Source organism: Hemibagrus wyckioides, linkage group LG25, assembly GCF_019097595.1.
Source record: "Hemibagrus wyckioides isolate EC202008001 linkage group LG25, SWU_Hwy_1.0, whole genome shotgun sequence".
Classification (NCBI taxonomy): Eukaryota; Metazoa; Chordata; class Actinopteri; order Siluriformes; family Bagridae; genus Hemibagrus; species Hemibagrus wyckioides.
In genome coordinates, this window is record NC_080734.1 from 6,611,614 (window position 1) to 6,635,491 (window position 23,878).

The 23,878-nt window shown below is 38.1% G+C and overlaps 1 long non-coding RNA gene across 1 annotated transcript; it reads right to left on the bottom strand.

The window, feature by feature from the left end:
* Positions 1-1,127: 1,127 nt before the first annotated feature.
* LOC131345651 (uncharacterized) lies at positions 1,128-23,867 on the bottom strand. The gene is made up of 4 exons (XR_009203509.1): positions 23,749-23,867; positions 21,754-21,798; positions 2,066-2,224; positions 1,128-1,775 (listed from the first exon to the last, which is right to left on the bottom strand). It is a non-coding gene; the product is annotated as an uncharacterized LOC131345651 (long non-coding RNA).
* Positions 23,868-23,878: the final 11 nt, after the last annotated feature.

Sequence of the window (23,878 nt, forward strand, 5' to 3'; positions counted from 1 at the left end):
CTACATTTTCCGTTCAGAAATAAAATAGCTGATTTTCTTCACCTGTGTGGACTTTAAAGTATGACAGATGACCAGTGGAAAATACTGGCCTGTCCAGATGACCACTATGTCACATCCACATCCACCACTTGTTCTTGAAGCTTCAGGGTAAAGCTGAATCTGTGAATGACTAATATTGGCATTGGATGTGAAAATCTCTGGAAGCAATTTGTTTTAATTGTACATGAGCTTACACTATTGCCAATAGATTCCAGGCCGTCTTTTTTTCGCAGTATCAATGGTTTGTAGCTTCAGAATGAACTGTGATGGTTTTAGAATGTAAGAGACGTTACATTTATCATGTTTTGCATTTTGATTATTTCATTTTTAAACATTCAGTGATATTTTCCTGTAGCAAGTGGTAAGAATCTTTACATTGCCAAAAGAAAGGAGCAGCAAAAAAGGCAGATGTTTACTTTTAGTGTTCTCACTTTGTCGGTTTGAACATCTCTGAGATTAGATAAAGGTAAGACGTACTTTTTTAACTGATGCTGATTGATTTAATATTAAAAACAAGCTGATTATCAGCTGTTTTTTGTTTTAATGTCCTTTTCAGATCAGGTATGTCACTTTTTTCTATTAAAACATTATTAAACAAGTGTAAAAGTAAAACAGATCATTCTACAGGGAAATGCAGTGTCAATCAATATGTGACTTTAAGATAAGATTCGTAACACCTTTTATAATAAAGAAGTGTAATAAATACAGGAGTGAGTAGTGATCATCAGGGTCCAAGCACTACTACAGGTCTGTCTCTGCAATCCTTTCCCTCTTGGGTCAATTATCTTTGTTTTAATTCTTATATGATGTATTAAAGGAGTGTATTAGTTTTGTACCCGATTGCAAAAAAATTAAGCCTCACTCCATTTATATTAAGCTCAATACTTATCTTTGTACAAATACTATTATTTACATTATAGTATCAGTTCTTTTTTTAAAGCATTGTGCACTGTATTAGCCAAATAATTCTAAATTCCCAAATCCAAAACACTGATTACTATTGAAATGCATTCATTACACTAAACGAGTGACTTTTTAATTCAATTAATCTCTTTTTAATTTTTTTGTAATTTTGCGCCCCCAGTGGACAATCGCTGTAACTACTAGAGTATTCTTGAAATTCTTGCGCAACAGTTACTTTTTCTTGTTGTCCTTCGGCTGTTCAGGTTTGCCACAGCAGACCATCCAATCCGCATAATTGATTTTGGCACTGGGTTTTATGCCCTTCCTGATGCAACCCTCCCATTTTATCCGGGTTTGGGACCAGCAATGAGATTTAACCCCTCAGTGGCTGGATTAGTTCTCTGCCCAAGAGCGCTGGATCTTTAGGCGCTGGACCAACAGGGAACTCTACAACACTTTTTGTCTATGATATTCTTTAAGCAATGTAAACATAGTAGTCAAAATGTGTCATAGTGGGAGAATATACAGTACAAGAACAGTCTGATATCAGTATTATCTATCTGTCAGTCGGAGTCCAGTGTAAATGTAAATGATGGTCAATGATTATGTAGATTTGTGTTAATTTGTCAAATAATATTTACTAGTAAATGACAAGTCATGTATTTTATTTCTTGGTTTGTTTGTTTTTTTCGTAGAAAATTTGATTGATTCAATTACTATCTGTGGCTGGGGGTCAGGAGAGCAAAACTGGCCATGCTGTCTGGCTGGGAGGGAGGGATGGAATTCTCTCTCTCTCTTTCTCTCTCTCTGTCTCTCTTTCTCTCTTTGGACATCTGTAAAGAAACAGCAGATATCACTCATGCATATTCACAGTCACATTCATTTTGATCACTCACACCTGTTCATGATCATTGTGTACTCACAGTCGTTCCCTGTACACGAAGTACACACTCAGTTCTGTTCTAGTTTGGGACGTAACCAAGCCATTTATATGTTTATGCCAACCCTGATTCTATGGTCATCGTCTTTTGCTTTACTTTGTACCACTCGTTTTGCCAGTCAAGTTATGACTAAGTTTTGCCTAAGATTTTTGATCTGCCTGCTTTGTTAATAAACTACTTACCTGTATCATATCTGCATCCTCGCAGCCTGACTTCATCTGCCAGTAAATCTGTTGTCTGCTGAAGCATCAGCCTCAGGTCAATTTGGATGTCTCGGGGGAAGCACGTGTTTATCTTCACCCATCCTGATTGGTAGCTGTCGTATGATAAAGGAGAGCTTGCTGGAATTGGACCAAATTGGGAGAAAATGAGGGAACACACTAACTAGCACACACAAGTTTAACTCCATTAGACAAACAATTTCTGAAAAATGTTACTTAAATAAAGTGTGACATGCTCATCATGCTCAGAAAATGTGGCTCTGCATTAACAAAAATGGAGCTCTTTTATTGCTCAATATTGGTTCATCAGGATGGAATTAAATGTTGTCTTTATATCATTCTACAGATAACTGAGAAGAAAGAGAAGGTACGCAAACATATTTTACTCGAATGTCTGTGAGGTATCCATTAAGACTTGAATCAAGCATAATGAATCTTTTCAGTGAGTAGCGATAATAGGGGTCCAAGTACTAGTACGCATTTTGTTGTTGTCCTTTGGCTGCTCCCTGTACAGAGTCACCACAGCATCCGAATAATTGATTTGGCACAGGTTTTATACCAATGCCCTTACACCGGACGCCACCCTCCCATTTTTTCCGGGCTTGGGACCGGCACTGAGAGTTAACCCCTCAGTGGCTGGGTCGGATACCTGCCTGGGAATCTAACCCCCAGTGTGGTGGTGAGAGTGCAAGATCCTGCCACTGGGCCACCATGAGCACTAGTGTGTTACCAGCTTAGCTTAATTGTAAGTTGCTTTGGATCAAACTTTCTGCCAAATGAATAAATGTAAACTGCAAATAAGTTCAAAAAAGAAAGCTGGGATCTACTTTCACAAGACTGTGTCAGGATGTAAATAAATGGCATTCGTTGGCCTACAAGCCAAACATCAATGACTCTGTGACTCTATGACTCTTAGCTGTGTGTCCACTGTGTTTTAGCGCTGAACCAGATTAACAAGATGAATCCTGAAGACAGGCTTCCAGTCGTAAATGTAACAAAAACAAAACCTTCTGTTCTCATAGAAATAGAAGCATTTAATCAAGTCGGGATATGAATTCTTAAGCTGATTCCAAATCAGAGTAAACTCCATACATACATCTACTCCTCTTTAGTAATCATCTCTATTCCTGAGGCGAAGCTTTCCAAAAACAACTGCCAAGGTAAGCTATGGTGTTATTGCCAGCTATTGGGGAAAAGCAGAGATGCTTGGCGAGACTACACAGACCACGTCGTCAGTTTTTTTTCTGTAAAAGTAACTGGATATTGTGCTTCGCAAATTTACAAGAGATGAATAGACCATCCCTGAAACTTTTCCACAAGTCTCTAGCCTCCTGATCTGAACCATAACTGTGTTGCTTCTTGTGTGCTGATCATGGATTCTTCAGCATTGTTTCTTTCTGTTTTTGATGATATTCTTTTTTTTTTCTCCTGGCACAAACTCACACATTGCCTGACTGCTTTGTGTATCAACTCCAAGATCTTGAAGCGCTTTTGAAGATATGCAATAACTGACATTTCAGATTATGTGATTTATTGGTCTCAGATCTAGGTCAGGTCGCACACAATGTCACTTGAAACAGCTTTGGTCACAGCCACATGCACATGTGCTGGAGTGTGACATATCCAACGTAGATATGAATTCTGTACTTTTATTTCTCAGTAATCATTGAGATATTAATGTATTGCTGTGATTCGTTTCATTTTACATGGTGTTGATTCAGTCCTTGACTCCACTCTTCCTCGTCTACTTCTTCTGCACTTGTTTTACCAAAAATATCCAACCATCTATTATCTATCACTGAAAGTGGAACATAAAACATAAAGCAAGCTGCACTTTTATGGTCACAAATGATTAGCCAATCCTTGGACGCCCCAAAATAGAAATGACTTAATACTCTCCCTGAAAAGTTATCATTGAAGCAGACTCTTCAAGAATCTACTTTATTCGCTGTATGAAAAGCTTCCATTAATGTGTCAGGGTGATGAGTGTGTATAATGCAATTATGTCTTCTGAGAAACTTTGCCTCGTACCAAGATTTTAAAGTCCAAAGCTACACAGTGGAAGGTGAAAAACATTGAATGAAATGGTCTCGAAAAACATTTTAATATCTTTATCTTAACTTGAGTAACACAATCCATATGGCAAAACATTAATATACAAATTGGAAACTTCCCATCATCACAAATAGCCTAATATAATTCATCAACTTAGTGATCTTGATATTTAGCTCAGTGTAAAACAGCTAGCATGGAGAAATTTTACATTTACATTTCTGGCATTTGGCGATTGCCCTTATCCAGAGTGATTTACTTGTACTACAGCAGAACAGACTGGAGGATTTGAACCCACAACCTTCCACAAGCTACCACATCCAGTGAGCAATTCCTGTTAAAATAGAACTACAAATAGCTTTGCTCCTCTAAAACATTAGCTATGTTAGCAAGTCTAAATAACTAAGGTCCATTCGCTCGCTCCACAAATATGAGCTTGGATTTCTCATGGGTAGAAAAAAAGCATCAATCTCATTCTGCATTGTCATAAACATGAGTGTATGTAGCTTGCTACATTTAGCTGCAATGAGAAATTAGCCTTAGCTTAATTACCTAGCTGAAAGGGCAGTTAAATTCCTTTCAATTTTAAATATACAGCATGATTAACAATAGTTATTAATTAAACTTGTCAAATTACACAAAATAAAATATGACAGGAATGTGAGAGTATTGTTTTTGCTTTGAATTATAAGGTTTATTCTTTTCTCTTTGCCATTTAGCATGATTGGTATTTGAAGGAAACATGGTATGAATAAACATTAGGAACACTTACAAACCACATACATACAATATCTTTATATATACAATGTCTTTAAATTTGTCCTTATTATACCAATATATGAGACTGTGAATATTTTGAAAAAATTTTACATGAATTAATAATTAAAAAGTATCTTTAACAGGTATTTATTTCCCTTTCCCAGGTAAAGGCATGCATCAGTTCTGTCCCAAACATTAACAGATGTGCTTATTTCAATATTTTGTCTCCATTAGCTGTTTACTATGTTGTTGTAGACGTCACTAAGCAGTGCGTCAGTTTTCCAGACTGCTCAGCTGAAATGGAGCTGAAAGTATTCAAGTTGCTTATATGTATTCGCTAATGGAGTAAAACAAAAACAATCCACGTCAAGGCAGTGACAAATGTGTTAAACTGTCTGCTTCCATTACATGAGCGCAGCTACCTGGGTATGTCACGGCCACCGAGGACGCTCATGTGGAAGTGTCCAGAACGTTCACATGTGCTTGTGTGAGATCAGAGTGAGTTCCATGTGAATGCTCCTTTGTCAACATGACACACTGAACCATCTGTGCCAGTACAGGCCACCCTGGTTCACCAGAGAGGGCAAACTATGGGTTTATGCCCCCCAACCCACTCCCTGAGCTTTTCCTCCCCTTTTATCTATGCTCCACAGAAGCTTTAGTCCAAACTGCACAACGCTGGCTTTCTAGAGAACGGCCAAAACAGCGGCACAAAGCCACGAAGCCCGGAGTTGCTCTCATGCATGTTGAGGACCCAGAGGAGAGCTGGTGCATTTCTTCACTAGTCAAGGCCTGAGCTTAGCAACAGCTTTGTCCCTTGTAAAAAATTATACTTTTTTTTTAAATGAATTAAACATGCGGAACAGAAGGTGCTGGAAATGTCCTTGCATTTTATACGGATGTTGAATTATATAACACCGGACAAAAGAGCTCTCTAATGAAGTTGGCCAAACGGATGCTGTACAAACAGGGGGACAAACTCACAAGTCCCACTGTGGGGGATAAATGGATGGGTGGATGGATAGATGGGTGGTGATCACTTTAAATCACTTAAAGTGATTAGATTAAAATCACTTTAATCTAACAGGAAAACCAACATGGATTACAGTATAGCAAATAAAAACTCTTTGGGGTTTTTTGGGGATTCATGTGGAGGTTTAATTCATTAAAGAACATTATGTATTGTTGCCTTTAAATACTGAATAGAAGATATATTTGGACAGTTAATAATAACCAAAGTCTTAGATTATGCTAATTATGGATAGAATAAACAACAGCTACTTTTATTTATTTATTTATTTATTTATTTATTTATTGATTGATTGATTGATTGATTGCACTCATTGCAACAAAACCCATAAATTATTTAATAAAAAGAAATAAAAAGCACCCATTACTTATTTTATCATAAGGTCTGGACAAATATATACACTGTAGCCTTATTGTTTAGTTGGCCGTTAAAAAAGTAAGGAGCTTGACCATGAGTCACCAGAACAGCTTTGATAAACCATTGCATTAGGGATTCAAGTCTCTGGATCTGAATTAAACAAAGCATGTCCTTCTTTCCAAAGCCCCATGTCTCTGACTCTCAGTATAAACTCCAAGCAGGACGGACAACGATACTGTAATACAGTCTGGAGGCCACAGGCAGATGTTGACAGCTGCTTTGGTTGATAGCATATCAGCAGGTGCATGGGGTTCAGGGAATAAATAAAAAGTGCCTCTCTAAGCAGCTTCAAGCAAGATCTCAGTAGCAAATGATGAAACAAGCTTTCTGGTTTTTGTTACACAACATGATCAACACACATCCTCAGACTTCATTCTCAGAGACACACGGACGTCCAGTGTAGCACTATGCTGTGTATTTATTGTAGCATGGCTATACATGATGACAGAGAAGGTATGAATCTGCTTTTCTCCTCACACATGGAAAATCATACCGATGTCCTAGAATTCACACAGTTTGAGTCAGGTTGGATGTGTGGAAGTCACAAAGAGTTTGTGAGGATTTTTTGTAGTGGCTGAAAACTGCCATCAGCCACTACGATAAAAAAAATTGCTGAAGAAGGACATCTGCTGGAAGCTTCCCATTCATGTGATTAAATATCAAACGTTCAATAAGAACTTGGTATGTTAGTCATTTTTACCTGCATCAGGGTTTTTGGGGTTTTTTTGCAGCCATTCAGCTGCACAGCTGAACAATGGCCATGTCTGAGATGGACGCTGAGGCTGGGGTGAAAACCTCCAGGCTGGTTCTGAAGTAGTTCCTCTCTTCAAAACTTTTGCCTGGAAACTTACATCTGTATCACTACTTAAATGAAAACTTCATTTCATCATTCATTTCTGTGCTGAAATTTTCATGTGGTCTTTTTTATTACCACTTAATGACCACAAACTTCATATGCATCCTTAAACAAACAGCATGTCAATAAATCCATCATAAAAACTGACTCGCACACACACACACACACACACACACACACACACACACGTGACTGAGAAACACAAAAAGGGTGAACCAGTAAATCTTTACTGAAACACTTGATCTTTCAAAGCCCTTAATAGCCTTCAGCCTTACAACCAGCAAAAAAAGAAAAATTAAAGTAATAATAATAATAATAATAATAATTATTATTATTATTATTAAATTAAATCAGATTCAGAAATCTCATGCCAATTTATTTTGCAATCACTTCATTAAACCTGTTTTTTTTCTAGTTTTATGAGCATTTAAAAAGTAATTTTAACCATAACTCAGTAAAGTTAGTACAATATACAGTTTGGGATTTAGCCTCATGTAGTAATAATGTTTCAAATAATTCTACAAATTTCATTTTTGTGTGTGTAAAAATCACAGATTTGGTTTTGTCATATTTACCAAACCACTTTTCAGCGTATTTTTAGTAGATTTTCACTGTTGTCCGTTCTTACATTTCTGATTTGTGCACAAATCCAGCAACGTCTATTATGACTGACCTCAGATACGCAAAATCATGTCTTTTTTTTTTCTTTTCACAGATTTTGTTGTGAAATCAAAGCCTTGCCCTGACACAAACATTGGACGGCAAATCTGTTATTGAACTGACTTCAAGTGGATTTGCAGCAACAGCTTAGTTCAATTTAGTGGGATATTATATAATGTAATTAAAGCCACGTTGCTCTTATTTTGATATATAAATATGTTCATAATATTCTTGGTTAAAAACATGTTTTGACTGTTTTTCATCTCAGTTGTCCCTCCTCTTTTTCTCCTTTTCTTAAGATGAAGAAGAAATGAAGATGCAGCTTTGATCGAGCCCTGTGAAGGAAATAGGAGGTGACGATTATGAACATCTTTTGGATGAACATGCTGCAAACTCTAACAATTCCACAGATATATGCCCCTTTTTACCAGTATAGTAGTGTTCCAGTCTGCCGGCAGAATGGAAATCGATTTATCGGACATTTTCGATCAGTATAAACAAATGAATTTTGTCATCATAAGTCTGATCTAAAGTGAGTCAGGACTCTGTTGGCTTTCAGTGTGAGACGTGTGATTTTTCCTCTGGTGGACAACCTTACACAGAATGTTAGTAGTTGAACACCTTTAAATCTTAGATGATTACGAATATCTCAGAGACCAGAAATGGGTTTGATATCACCATTTAATTTGAAGATAGAAAGATTTGTGTGGGAAAAAAAATACCCTTTATTTTTCTATAAATTTACTGAAAACAGAAATTCTTAAACCTTGAGCGTCTACTTTCATATGAGCCATTAAACATCACTGTGGAGTGGGACATGAACAGTGAAATACCACGGTAGAACTTTTCAGTACAAAGTCTGATATTTCCATATCTGAAAAAGTGACAAAGTGACATATTATTTTTCATTTATTGGATTAAACCTGTTCAATTCAAGTGACCAGTTACACAGAACAACCTAACAACTGTAAGAATGTAATAACGAATACATTACATCTGATAATAGTGAGCTGTGAGTTCCAACACTGAAGCTACATAAGAAAAATGAGCTCTGGATGGGCCCTTGCTGTTTTCTACCACCTTCTTTATAATACTGTAACGTTCTCATACTATTTTTTGCAGTTGTTTTCTCTGTCTTCCCACACGAGCTATTCAAGATGAGGCAAAGTTGAGAGTTTAGCTCATGTGATTCAGACATGATGAAATGATGCATGATCGATTGTTGATTTATTGATTGATTGATTAATTGATCCACCTAATGAGTAAGCAGTGGTTCATCATTTGCTTAAGAAAGAAAGAAAGAAAGAAAGAAAGAAAGAAAGAAAGAAAGAAAGAAAGAAACAGACTCTAGGTAGCACCTGTACAGACCCCACTGTTTTCTAGAACCTTCTTCACAGCACTGTAATGTTCTCATACCATTTTTTTTGCACTTGTTTTCTCTGACCTCCCACACAAGCTCCTTAGCTACCATCAGCATTAATGTGTGTGTTTGTGTGTGTGTTTGTGTGTGCGTGTGTGTGTGTGTGTACGTCTGTGCAAGAGACAGCAAAGACCAGTGAGATACTCGATTCTGAGACTGTATTTAAGAAGAATTACAGTCATTACAATCTTAGAGGACTATCCAGATTGCCAAATAGACAACATCATGCTCTGCGAAAGTATACCTTTGTGGATAGGTAAACAAGAGACGAGCAAAACATCAATTTCCAGCGCAGGCCTGTATTCATCTCTCACTGTGAAACCTGAAATTTAGCTCATCTCCATGCAACCGTGTGTGGGCTTTTGCCACCGTTGAAAATTACAAGTCAAATAGATTTTGTGCTTTAACCTCGCCGCTACTGCGTAATTAACATTCCCTGGTTTGTTTACTGTCAATTATTGAACTCAGCAGTTTTCCTAGGGAGCTGGTTATTATACTGTAGCTTAGCTACTAATAAAGAAATCCCTCTAAGCCATTGGATAGACAGGTATTCTCTCTCTCTCTATCTCTCACACACACCTAGATGTTCACACACAATGCCTTCACTAACCATAGATGATACCGATAGACGATAAGCTGTGCACCAAGAGCAATACATGCTTAACTCATTATGATATGCAACAGGATTTGTAAAATTGTTGATACGATTTAGCATAATCTCTAGCATGTGATATGTAGGCATTAGAACAGGAAGTACTTCGACGTCAGTTTTCATGTGATTAAATTGAGAGGTATCACATGCATCCAAACAGCAATGACTAAAAAGCTTTCACTGCTCACAACTTACTTTTTTTTAAAAAATCCACTGTTCTTTCGCTGTAGCACAGGCCACTTGTAAACCAGTATAAATTCTCCCACAGTCTCGCCACATGAATACACAGACCCGCTCACCAGTGTTTACAGAGTTAAAGGCCGTTCTGCGTATGTGCTGGTTGTTATAAAACAAGCAAACCACTTTTCCTACCACACACAAGGTTAAACAGCTTTTCAGTGCCACTTTTGCTAGAAACATGCACTTACTCATAGTTTTTCAGATCGCTGCGCTTCCACACTTACGCATTTCTCTCCGTGCTCGAGAAACGTTCCAAACGTGGCTTAAATGTGGTCAGAGACACACGAGAATATATATGTGAGAATGTAGGAAAGATTAACACTCTACTGAGGGCATTATGGCTGCCATAAACAAGTGCATTGCAGCATGATGCTTTAACCTCGGAGACTTATCATTATTATCTTTTATATTCATGGAAAGACTTCGGAAAACTCACAAAAGGACATTTATCCAAAGAGAGAGAGAGAGAGAGATGTTTTTGTTAATGTTACATGTACAGTTTATGTATTAACAAGAAAATCTGTATATATTATGTAAATACATGCATTATATGTATGATGGTTGAAGCAGAAGCTAAGGGTTTGCTGATAAGCGTCTCTAAACCTTGAAACTGATAACATGCTATCATATTAGCAGGTGCCGTGCTGAAGGAGAGACAAGCTCGAGGACAAATTATGAAAAGCTCTCTGTCACTGTATCTTTCAGGAAACAAAGAGGCAACTGACGAAAACTACAGCAAGCAAAAACTGGGCCGATGTAAAATGAACAAAATGCCTATTGTTATTATTTTGAGGATATGGGCATGTGTAATTATGAAAATCCTCACACCAGAGGGACGAGTCTTAGGGTTTCAGAGAGGCATAAGCTTTAAACCAGCAAACCATAAACTGAAGACTTTTAGAGCAAGAAGTGGGATTTAGTATAAGATCAGAATAATCGAGAGCAGATGTTTATAGAAGAGCTCAATCCTGTCTTTTAGTCGCAATATTTTGTATTGTATTGTATTCATGCGCATTATATTGCCACAATACAAAGAGGTTTATATTTGTTGTGGGTTTTTTTTTTTTTTTTTACATATGCCTGCATCATTTATCTCACAAGAAGTATATTTATGTATAATATTGAGTGAAAGTCTTAGATGTTAGATTAAGATTAAACTCTTAATAATATACTTGAAGGGTTAAAGAGAACATTAATATATTTAAGGAATAACTGATAAATTATTAGAAAAATAATGCGCAGCTTTGACTGTATAACTGAAAAATAATGCACAGCTAAGGTTATAATGACAGTTTTTATAATAACTCAAGTGAATTATTCTGGTTGTTTCAGATGTCAGGTTTTTGTCTTATGTGTAGAACTAATTTTTTTATTCTAATCTCATTTAGAATCTCATCAATCTCAAGCCTCTGGTGCTAATTCCAGAAGGTATAAAATATATTAATATATAACTTTCAGTGATATGAGGAAGAAACCTTGAGAGGAACCAGGCTTAGAAGGGATCCTCAGCCTCATTTGGTTGACACTGAAGAGTAAATAATGTAACTGTTGATAATTCCCTTTCTAAAACAGCAACCAAGAGCATTTGAGGAACTAATAGGCCAGTGTAGTTTCTGAGCTCATTATAGACGTAGTGCTAATTCCTTCATGCCGAAAAACTGACTGATGCAACGACAGTTCAGAGACAGCGTGATAGTCTCCAAGCGGTTCTATCCACAGCAATGCCCTGGGTCACAGGCTGTCCATGCAGATCTATCCACAGCATCATCTATGAACACATGCTTATTAGACTAAAGGCTGCATTTGCTGTAGGTCAAATAGCATTTGCTCATTAGTACATGCAAACTCCATGCAGGAGGCAGGAATCGAACCTCCCAGAAAAACATGCCTCATTGAACATCAAAACAGTTCCACATCACATTCCCAGAGTCATGATAAAATTGAACTTGTCTTTCTTTTTGCTTGTTGATTTTTTCGTCATTATAGCCACGAGGCTGTGGAATAGCTTATCCTTTTACGAGATCAGATCTCGCCTTTCTATTGACACTTTTAAACCCTGCCCTCAGTCTCGTTTTATTCTACATTACGCCTGGAAGTGTATAAATACACGTCTTCTGCGGTGCATTGTCTTTTTTACTCGTTTATTTTATTCCAGTACAGTCTTTTATTGTGCTTCGGGTTGTGTTTTTGTGCTTTTATAGCGTCCCATCTTTTATTGTAAGTGGTGCTTTTGAAGTATTTCATTTGGGGTTCAGTGTCCTTTTCTGTCCTTTCAATTTTCAGTCGCTTAAATTAATTCAAACTCATTGTAGAACTGCCTGCTCTTTTTATAAAACACCATTATAAATAAACTTGACTAATTTTGTCACACGTGTAATTACGGTAATTAGCGTAATCTCATCATGTAGTTACTGGTTAAATAAATTACCAGGTTATACGGACGGAAATGATGTGGCGTCGTAGTATTACAAGAACGGCCTCGACTTTAGCTGTATATAAATAATTTGTTTTTCATAAACGGGTATTCATTGTAATGGTGTTGAGTGTGATATTTTAAGGCCCACTACAGAGGTTAAGCATGATCAGATATTACAGTGACTCTCACAACATCGTGTGTTGAATGAATATGACTAGAGAGGTTTTATTTAAGGAAAAGGGTTTCTTTTGATGCTGCTTTACAACACTCACCCCTCTCAGATGTATGGCTCTGGTGTGTAAAATTGTGTGGACAGTTTTATATCCTGATGCTCAACAGTGGCTGAGTTTCCTCCTCTAAAGCTGGAGGTCACCCAAGTGGATGTGAGCACCTAAAACAGGATTTTATTGGAGAAAGCAGAACACCCTTAGGGAGTTGGATGTCAGAAAAACGTTTTAAAAACGGCTTGCTATAGAGCATAAATCCACAATGTGGCAACAGTTTCAAGTGTTTGCTGCTACTTTACACTTTCCTACTGAACAGTCAAATCAAGTCAATATATTCCTGTCCCTCCAGGATGTTGAGATTTTGCGATCGAGGTAATTAACCCAAGGTCAAGTAAGCTCGGCGATATATGGAGGAGATCGAAATATTTTTGAAGGCTTTTCCCCAAGATTTTGTTAGACATCATCACAACGTGCATTAAGACTCTTTGATTCTTGTGCGTCGAACATGAGTACAGCTCTCATAGAAAGTCATTATATGTGTTCTTCAGTGGTAGGACTTTAAAAAAGGATCGATCCTGTGTGTGTAGTTTTCTGCAATTCAATTCATTTTCCAAGAAATGCAATTGCAAAAAAAAACTCTGAAAGTTTTCCACATTTTAAAAATCCCGAAGGAACTGTTTTTATATTTCACATACTAATATTTGAAATATATTAATTGCCGTGTAATTCCATGGTTCTAAACTAATCATAAGTTTTCCATCTTCTTCCTCTTGCTATCCATGTGAGCTGGAAGTGAGCTTGATATGTTAGAATCCGTGAAATTATGTGAAAGTCTGAGTCTCTTCTTCTCTGAGCACGCCAGGGCATGCAGCTCTGAGTGACTGGTGGATTAAAGGTATAATGGCAGCTATGAGGAGCAATTAAGGGGGCCAAGCACCATGTGACCACCGTAATGTTTGACATTTCAACCCAAGATAAAAAGAGTATGTAGAACGTCGTGTTATTCTGCAAATACTCATAAAGAGGAGTGGCTTTCATACACAGATAAAAAGAAAGAAAGAAAGAAAGAAAGAAAGAAAGAAAGAAAGAAAGAAAGAAAGAAAGAAAGAAAGAAAGAAAGAAAGAAAGAAAGAGTTTAGCTTATTATACAATCAGCTGACACACTGGAGGTGTGTTGCATATCGATTTATGCAAACTGCATAATACATACACTTCTAAACAGTTTCATGCAGAAACGTCTAAACCTTTTAAGTTTCAGAAGAAGTCTGGAAGCTTCATTACAGCAACCTGCACAAATACTTAATGCCATGCTCAGCGCACACGGCTCTGGGTTTGCGGTCTGCCAGAGACGTTTTCAGGGTTATAGCCTTTACTCATGTTGGCCGTTCCTGTGTATTTACAACCCTTGTGTTTATGGCTAAGTGCTGAATTTGCATCAAGACACAACGGGAGTCTTAAACCTGGCATCACCGAATGCCTGCTTCTGAATCCTCTCTTTGTACTGCATCTTTGAATGGAGCAGAGATGCATATTACTTCCCTATAACCGCAATGAGAACCACCTGGCAAAGGTAAAGCCTTGTAACTCTGTTCTCCACTTCTTCTAATGTGCGTGTGTTTGTGTGTGTGTCTTCATCCTTCCAAAAACGTTTATTTTTGCATGGAATTTTTATCGGCAGAAAGGCATGTGGCAAAAAAAAAAAACACCTTATTTTTCTTCTTCTTGCCCACATTTCTATTACACTGGAGTCATGTAACAGGGTTAAGCAGCATGTCCCTGTGGCCAAGTGACACCGCGAAATATTTTCTAAGCCATAAAACACAAGGAAAAAAAAAACAGATCCAAGAGCACATTAACATATATTCCCAGGTGGTGCTGAAAGCCTGGCTGCATTATTTCTTTATTTACTTTTATTATACTTGGCATGCTGGGATACAGGCCTTACTATGGACCGAAGCAAAGTACAAGCAGGCTGATTTGCCTCTTTGCTTAGTCGCTGAAGGGAAGAAATGTGTGAGAAATATGCAAGCTGCAGAGGGGAATTTTCAGAAGTATTGATCATAAACACGCCGCAGCATTTCGCTCATCTGAAAAACGACACGGTTCCATGTGAAAATTACACTGCGATGCTGGGATATGCTTTAACATGGCATCAGAGAACCAGAGCAGGTGTTAGGAGATACAGTATCTCGGGAATGAAAGCAGCATTTTGAAGCCTAGTGTCATCGGGAACAAAACACAGCTTCGGCGTCACATGGTGGGAGAGATCCCCTGTTGGATGGACTTGCTAATAACGTTAATACAAACCAGATGCTCACCTGTATCGCTGTCTATCTCAGTTCTGCTAACAAATTGCATTTTTGATAGAAACCGTAAAGCCTTAATAGGATAGATCCTATTAAAGAAGAACTCTCTATGCTCATTAGCAAACTGCAATAACTACCAACACTTAAACTAGCAAGCCAAGTTGTGCGCAAGCGCCGAGCACCTGAAAGCAATTTGGGACTCGTGTTTATATTATAACCATTATTTGTTGCATGTTTACAGGTTTACAGATTCGAATTTGATATAAAGCTCTTTGGCTGCAATATAAACAACTTTTTTTCTTTTTTTTTAACGAGGCCCAGTGTTGATTCAGTAACTTCCTGATTCAACATTTTGCCACATAGATTAACTAAGCCATGGTAACCGTTGCTGGGGAAAAAGTACAGTGTGAAAGCAATCCTAACATGGCTGCACTCTTAAAGCTGACTCAAACGTGTACCTAATCTCTTCTGGGTGACGCGGGATTATGAATCATTTGGTGGAAAGGACAAATGGTAGTAAGTGTATTGAAAGAATGTTGTGAACAGTCCAGGTATGTGCACCGGAGAGTCTTTATGATTATAGCAGCAGGTAAAAATCTAGTTTCCTAATCAGAATAAACACTAAAGCAAAGGAGAGACTTTGTTACATTTGAAATATTCAGAAGAAGCCTTTTCAGTAATTTTCTTTGCATATCCCAGTTTTGGAGGTTAGGGTCAGGGCACAGGGGTAGCTATGATGAAGTGCCCCAGGAGCAGAGATGGAAAAGGGCCTTGTTTAGAGGCCCAACCATGGCAGCTTGGCAGTGATGGGGCTTGAACTCAAACCTTCCAGTCAACAATCCAGAGCCTTAACCAGTTAAAAGACTGGGAGAGGGCTAACAATTGTATTTCTGGCCAAACCTTTCCTTTATATCTTGTAAGATCTTGAAGAAAATTGCCTTTGAACAGTATTTTCCTTTGTGTATAATCAATACAATTGATAACATCCCTCTATCTATCCACCATCCATCCATTTATTTTCTGTACTGCTGATCCTACATTGTGAATTGTGGACTTTAAGACAGAAAGCAGGAGATACCCTGACACACACACACACACACACACACACACCAGACAATTTAGAGATGCCAGTCAGCCTACAATGCATGTCCTTGGACTGCTGAGTAAACTAGAGTACCTGGAAGAAACCCCTGAACCATGGGGAGAACACTCCGCACACAGGGTGGAATCGAACCCCCAACCCTGGAGGTGTGAAACAAACCCACTAACCACTAAGCCCTCTACAGCTGACATAAGATTGACCATATTTTCATGAGCCTTCAATGAGTAAAGAGTAAAATATTTAGGATTCTGCAATTTTAGAAAAACAATCAATTACAATTATAAGCCTTTATTTGTCACATATATATAACAGCACAGTGAAATTCTTTCCTTCACACATCCCAGCCTGGTAAGAAGTTTTAGTCAAAGCACAGGATCAGCCATAATACAGCATCCCTGTAGCAGAGAGGTTTGAGGACCTTGCTCAAGGGCCCCACAGTGGAAGCTTGGCAGTTCTAGGGCTGGAATCCCTGACCTTCTGATCAATAAAGTTAGTTCCTGTTATCACTCAGAGCTATAAACACTTGTTCTCGTTTTTCGTTCTTTCTCCTGAAGTTAATAAGTCAAATAAACACAGCTTGTCATGTCAATAAAAACCAGAAGCTTTTGTCCAATCAGAATTAAGATTTTTTTAAAAATGAACTATTAAGCAAATCTGAGTAGCATTACTTCGTGTTCAACCCTAATAAACGAACAGCCACGAGTTTATTCATTTCTTATGTATTTATTTGAGCAAAAAGAAAAGAACGACCCCATTGCCCTGACCTTATCCTTATGCCTCAACATCCTCAGGATCCTCGTTCACATGGCAACTCGGTTTTCTCAGGCTCTAGGCTCTTTAACGTGAGCGTAAATGTGCACACACATCTTTTATGGTTTTTGGCTTGTGTGTTGTCTCTAGTTGTTTCCAAGTCTCACCGAGAAGAAGGAGAAGAAGTGGATTTATGCTTTCTGAGAAAAAAGAAGAAGAAGAAGAATTTCCTCAAACTAGAGGAAACAAACACATTTGAATATTTGTGTCTAAATGTGACAGGGTTATAGCTCCTTCTTTGGATTGAACAGTTTTTATTTATTTTATTTTTATTTTTTATTAATATAGAAATGTTCATACATTCAGATTCATTCAGGTCTCTTCATTTGAAATTAATAATAATAATAATAATAATAATAATAATAATAATAATAATAATAATAATAATAATAATAATAATAATACACAGTAATATATTTTAGTTTTTGTTTCCAGTCTTGGTATTTGAATTTTAGGATTAATCAAATAATGAGAGAGAACAACAACACTAAAATGAGTGTCCAAGTTCTGCATCCAATGGAAAATATTGATTCATTCCAGCCTTTTTTTTTTTTTTCACAGAAAGTGAGTATGCAGCTCTGAAACCAATACCTAAACACACTGGGGCTTTTCCAAGAAGTGGGCATTATTAAAGAATGTTACAATAAAAGCTTTATTGCTTCAAAGATACAAAGATCAGTCTACAGTGTGAGTTATTTTACACATATTAGTGAATTAGCGTAGTCCACATTCTGTTTGCGTGCATGGAAACATTTTTCTAACCACTGGACCATACTGAGTTGTTTGAGTTTTGGAGTTGTTTGAGTTTTTCATATTTCTTCAGTTCACTCAGTGATAAGCAGGTAAATATATTCTCTCTTTTTTTTTTCACTGGAAATGGATAGAGGAAGTAACAGGGAATTGTTTACAGAAGCACTGAGAGGAATCAGGGGTTTGAAGTGTTTGAAGCAGGAGTCAGCATTTCCGGTGCCAGATGGTCAGCATAGTTTAGTGAGTTTCCCTCACAAAGACTTCGACCCGAATCAGCTCACTAGTAAATGGGCAGGTTTGATTTATAATGTGAATAATATTAGTGAACACTTGAACCTGATGACCCCTGCTTTATAACCACTAAATGTTACCTCAAATAAACCCTTTTTTTATACCACAGGGCTGTTGAATTCTTCATTTTGTTTGGTCAGTCAGCAAGGCAGTGATTGAGTGAATGAGGCAGGGAGTAAAGGAGAGTGAGGACTGAGAGCATGAGAGTGAGTTAAACAGCATCAGTGATTCAGTGAGTGAGTGACTCTTTGAGTAAAGAAGAGTGAGTGAGTGAGTCAGTCAGTGAGTGAGTGCGTGAGTCTGTGAGTGAGTGAGTCAGTCAGTGAGTGAGTCAGTCAGTGAGTGAGTGAGTGAGTCTGTGAGTGAGTGAGTGAGTCTGTGAGTGAGTGAGTGAGTGAGTGAGTGAGTCAGTCAGTGTGTGAGTGAGTGACTCTTTGAGTAAAGAAGAGTGAGTGAGTGAGTGAGTGAGTCAGTCAGTGAGTGAGTGAGTGAGTGAGTGATTCTGTGAGTGAGTGAGTGAGTGAGTGAGTGAGTGACTCTGAGTAAAGAAGAGTGAGTGAGTGAGTGAGTCTGTGAGTGAGTGAGTGAGTGAGTGAGTGAGTGAGTCAGTCAGTGTGTGAGTGAGTGAGTCTGTGAGTGAGTGAGTGAGTGAGTGAGTGAGTGAGTGAGTCAGTCAGTGTGTGAGTGAGTGAGTCTGTGAGTGAGTGAATCAGCAAGTCAGTAATTCAGGGAGAGTCAGTGACTCGTTGATTAAACTCAAGTGATAGAGTGAATGGATGAGTGTTTCAGTGAGTGAGCCAGTGATGAATAAGTGAGTGAGTGAGTGAGTGAGTGAGTGAGTGAGTGAGTGAGTGAGTCAGTCAGTGAGTGAATCAACAACTCACTGATTCAGTGAGTGAGTGACTGACTAAATAAGAATGAATGAGTGAATGACAGTGAGTGAGTGAGTGACTGAGTAAGTAAGTGAGTCAGTGAATCAGCAAGTCAGTGATTCAGGGAGTGAGTCGTTGAGTAGACTCAAGTGATAGAGTGATAGAGTGAGTGAGTGAGTGAGTGAGTGAGTGAATGAGTGAGTGAATGGGTGAGCAAGTGAGAGAATTATTAAGTCATTGAGTCAGTGAGTAAGTAAAAGCATCAGTAGATGAGTGTATCAGCAAGTCATTGAGTAAGTGAGTGAGTGAGTGAGTCAGTCAGTGAATCAACAACTCACTGATTTGGTGAGTGACTCACTGACTCAATAAGAATGAATGAGTGAGTTAGTGGGTAAATGATAGTGAGTGAATGACAGTGAGTGAGTGAGTGAGACGGTAAAATTCAGAAAAATCAGTGAGTCAGTAAGAAACTGATTCACTTAGTCCGATAAAAAATGCTTTGCAGAATCACTTGCACTTTTCAGCAACAAAGGGCCTTTCAGTTAATTGTTAGAAAGTAAATCTTTTTCTCATCCACTGTCTTAGAGAATAGCTTTAAAAAGTCAAGTGAAGAAAAACACCTTTCTTTTTACCTGGAAATCCCCCTCTCCCATCCTAATTCACTACAATCTGCACATCCATAATCTCTCTCTGCCTGAGAATCTAAGAACATCCTAATTATAGCCATTTATAAAGGACTGGGTGACATCTTTTGATGTAATATTACCGTCTGTCCTGATTAGCTGTGCACTTGTCAACCTTGTTTTCCTCACACACATTTAAACGGTACAGACATGCATAGTGGCTAATGGCCTCACAGTGCTCTTCTTTAAGCTTTGTTAAATTGAGTTAAGCTTTATTAAATTAGGTAAATAGTGAGTTCTCTCTGGACATGCGGATACCACTTTCTCGGAAGGGGTTAGTCAGAACAAAATATCTTTCTGGGTTTTCTTTTCTTTCTTTCTTTCTGTCTTTTTTTAAGAGTGGACTCTTTTAGGACCAGGGTGACAAACTCCTGAGAGAGAGATTTGTGTGTTTCTTTCTCCTAACACAGCAAAGGCCGTTCAGGAAGGCCTTGATGACGAAGGTGGCTTTCACACTTTTTTTGGTCAGTAAAAGTGTTGTACAGTGTGCCTTTGTGCTCATGTGAAAAAACAGGTTCATGCAATACAGATGCTGTAACCATAACAGTCCTAGCTCATATTAATTAACTAGCCTTGTTATCCAAATTAGATGTATTATTATCAGTCATAATGATGAGAGAGAGAGAGAGAGAGAGAGAGACATAAAGACAGAAGAGGAAATGAGTTGACCTGACTGTATGTTTTCAATATTTCAGTTCTGTTATGAATATTTTCACTTGCACATTTCCCTCCATGTATTTTTTTTTATCTTGCTTGACCCCCAGCTGGGCAAACTGATTAGATGAGAGCAAACCTCAGGAAGCTTTTTTAATTTTTGTTTGAGTTCTTTTCAATTGCAGACACTTCCCATAAGGTTACATGGCAAAGATAAACTGGCTGTTTAAAATAAAGTGGTCAGTGCCATGGCAAGCAGCACTGCTACCTCCCAAAAACATACCGCTAGGTGAAATGCCTTCATGATTTTGTGCATGGTGTCCAGAAAAGGACTGGACTTGGTCTATTTTAACCATCTATTGCTCCACCAGGATAAAGCACTTCCTGGAGATGAATGAATGAGTGACTTAAAGTAAAATAAATGCTCTGCATTTAACCAATGGACTAGTTCAGAAATTCATTAAAAGTTATCTGTGTGGCATAAATATATAAAGGCAAAGGTACATGGCAACTCTGATGTATCCGCATGGCAATAAGTCTACAAACCTTAGAATTGACATGTTTTGCATTTAAAGTAAAGGTAAATCTTTGCTGTTTTCAAAGTAACAATTTAAGTGAATGTACTCAAATTAAAGGTACAGAAATAGCAGATAAGAAGTAGTTGTAAGACATGACCATTCAGATTCAAACAAGTTCATAAACTGATGAGAACTCAGAATGTTTATTATCCGATGCTGCCCTCTAGTGTTCATTTCATCTAATGACGTTTTCTCTAAGCTAGACGGCGCTGTTACAGGAATTTTTGTCTCTCCAAAATATGGGTGTAAATGCAGAATTTTTACTCCATTCACGTAGGGCCCACACCTGTGTCCACCTGTTTAGTCAGTTCAGTAGACTCAGGTGTAGCTTCTGCTCAGCTAAATGAAAACCTTCACTCATACAGATAAGACTGGACATCCTTAATGTAAAGTTATAAACATAGCCCTTCTCTCAGTTAAACATACCAGCAAGTCCAAACATCCGTGGATAAAATGTGACACAACTTGCAGCATGAATCAATTCATACATTCCTCTTCACTAACCACTGAAGCCTGGTCCGGGTCCTGAGCTCAGGATTAAACTAGAATCCATCAGTGTGAGATAGCAGAACTTCCTGGTGAGTTACTATCCTGCCTTCTGATGCTTTATAATACAGTTATATGGGTAATTTGCTGATTATTTTAAGTGCCACTGTGGCTTCACACCTTGGGGTTGGAGGTAAAATTTTTGCCTCTGAGCTGGAATTTGTGGGATTTGAGTTCTCCTCTGCTTCAGGGGTTTCATTCTGGTACTCTGGTTTCCTCCATCAGTACTTGTAGGCTGACTGGCATCTCTAAATTGTTCGTAGTGTGTGAGTGTGTGTGTGTGTGCGCCCTCCATCCACTCTGGCACTCCATCCAGGGTGTCCCCTACCTTGTGCCCTGAGTTCCCTGGGATATCCTCAGGCTCCTTGTGATCCTGTGTAGGTAAAGATGGACAGATAGATGATTATGATAACATCTTTCCCCTTCAAAGCTAATTGAGATACACATATTAAAAGTTACTGAAACATAAGAAGTTTCTGGATCATATATTCTGGCCTATATACTGCACTGGTCTGAGCTTAAGCATAGAGAATGAGCATTTTTCTGAACATCAGAATAAATTAGGCCACCGGTACTCATAGGTCATGTTACAGAGACTGGAAACAAGTATACAGGTCATGTTACTGAGACTGAGACAATACAAGAATGGCCAAAAAAAAACCAGAATGTTTAATATAATCTTATTTCAAGTGATGAAAAGATTTCAAATTCTAACAGTAAACAGAGTTGAGTACTACTGTAAGGTTAACCCTGCATGGTATAAATGTTTGGAAATGATTTTGTTGAAAATATCCATTAGTAACTTCAAGTAATCAAAAAGTAATCAAATGTAATCAGTTACTTTACTTTTATAAAGTAATTGAAAAGTTACACTACTTATTACATTTTAAACAGGGTAACTTGTAATCTGTAACCTATTACATTTCCGAAGTAACCTACCCAACACTGCTCCTGCATCATCACATCATTAACAAAACAGTCAAATGTGCACTATATTGCCAAAGGTTTTGGGACACGCCTCCAAATTATTGAATTCAGGTGTTGTTTTTCAGGGGTTGGGCTTGACTCCTTAGTTCCAGTGAAAGGAACTCTTAATGCTTCACCTTCACACCAAGACATTTTGGACAATTTCATGCTCCCAACTTTGTGGGAACAGTTTGGAGATGACCCCTTCCTGTTCCAACATGACTGCACACCAGTGTACAAAGCAAGGTCCATAAAGACATGGATGAGTGAGTTTGGTGTGGAGGAACCTGACTAGCCCGCACAGAGTCCTGACCTCAACCCAACAGAACACCTTTGGGATGAATTAGAGCGGAGACCTCAAGCCAGGCCTTCTCGTCCAACATCAGTGCCTGACCTCACAAATGGGCTTCTAGAGGAATGGTCAAAAATTCTTTTAAACACACCCCTAAACCTTGTGGAAAGCCTTCCCAGAAGAGTTGAAGCTGTTATAGCTGCAAAGGGTGAGCCAACTCCATATTACATTCATGTGCATGTAAACGCTCACATAATAGCTCACAGTCTCCTCTCTAATTCATCCCAAAGGTGTACTATCGGTTTTGAGGTCAGAACTTTGTTCCTCCACATGAAACTCACTCATCCATGTCTTTATTGACCTTGCTTTGTGCACTGGTGTGCAGTCATGTTGGAACAGGAAGGGGTCATCCCCAAACTGTTCCCACAAAGTTGGGAGCATGAAATTGTCCAAAATGTCTTGGTATGAAGCTGAAGCATTAAGAGTTCCTTTCACTGGAACTAAGGGGCTGAGTCCAACCCCTGAAAAACAACACCAGGATTCAATGATTTGGAGGGGTGTCCCAAAACTTTTGGTAATATAGTGTATGTAATCTGTCCAGACGAAGGTGGACCAACTTTTAAAATGATTATTAAGAGATTTATAACAAAAACATTTAGCAGGCGCAAGACAAATATGAAAGACGATTTTTTTCACCGCTGATGTTAGCATGAACAGAGAATGGTCCAGTAAAGAGATGAGCATTTGGCTGATGTGAGACTGATGTGGATGAAAGTGAGACTCGTTTTCTATTGCAGACTTTTTTCTTTTTTTTTATCCATAAGTCGTAATGCAGAGGTAGTCTCTTTCAGCTGAAATGAAATCTTTCATCCTTTTACAAATACTTGAACCTTCCCTTTGATTGTGATACAAAAGGTGGACTGTAGTTTTCATAAATAAATAAATAAATAAATAAATAAATAAATAAATAGTCAACATTCAGCTGGACCCCCATTCACAAACTGCAAATCTTTAAACCATGTAAAAATTTACAACAGAGAAGAAAAGAGGAAATGCCTGACTTACTTTATTTTATTAAATATTTAATTTTATGACCTCATTTTCCTAAATGATTTGTTGTAAAGCTGCTCGATCACCCGACACCATCGTCGAGTCCAGACTCTGTTGCACAACGTACACGTGTGGACGCCACGCA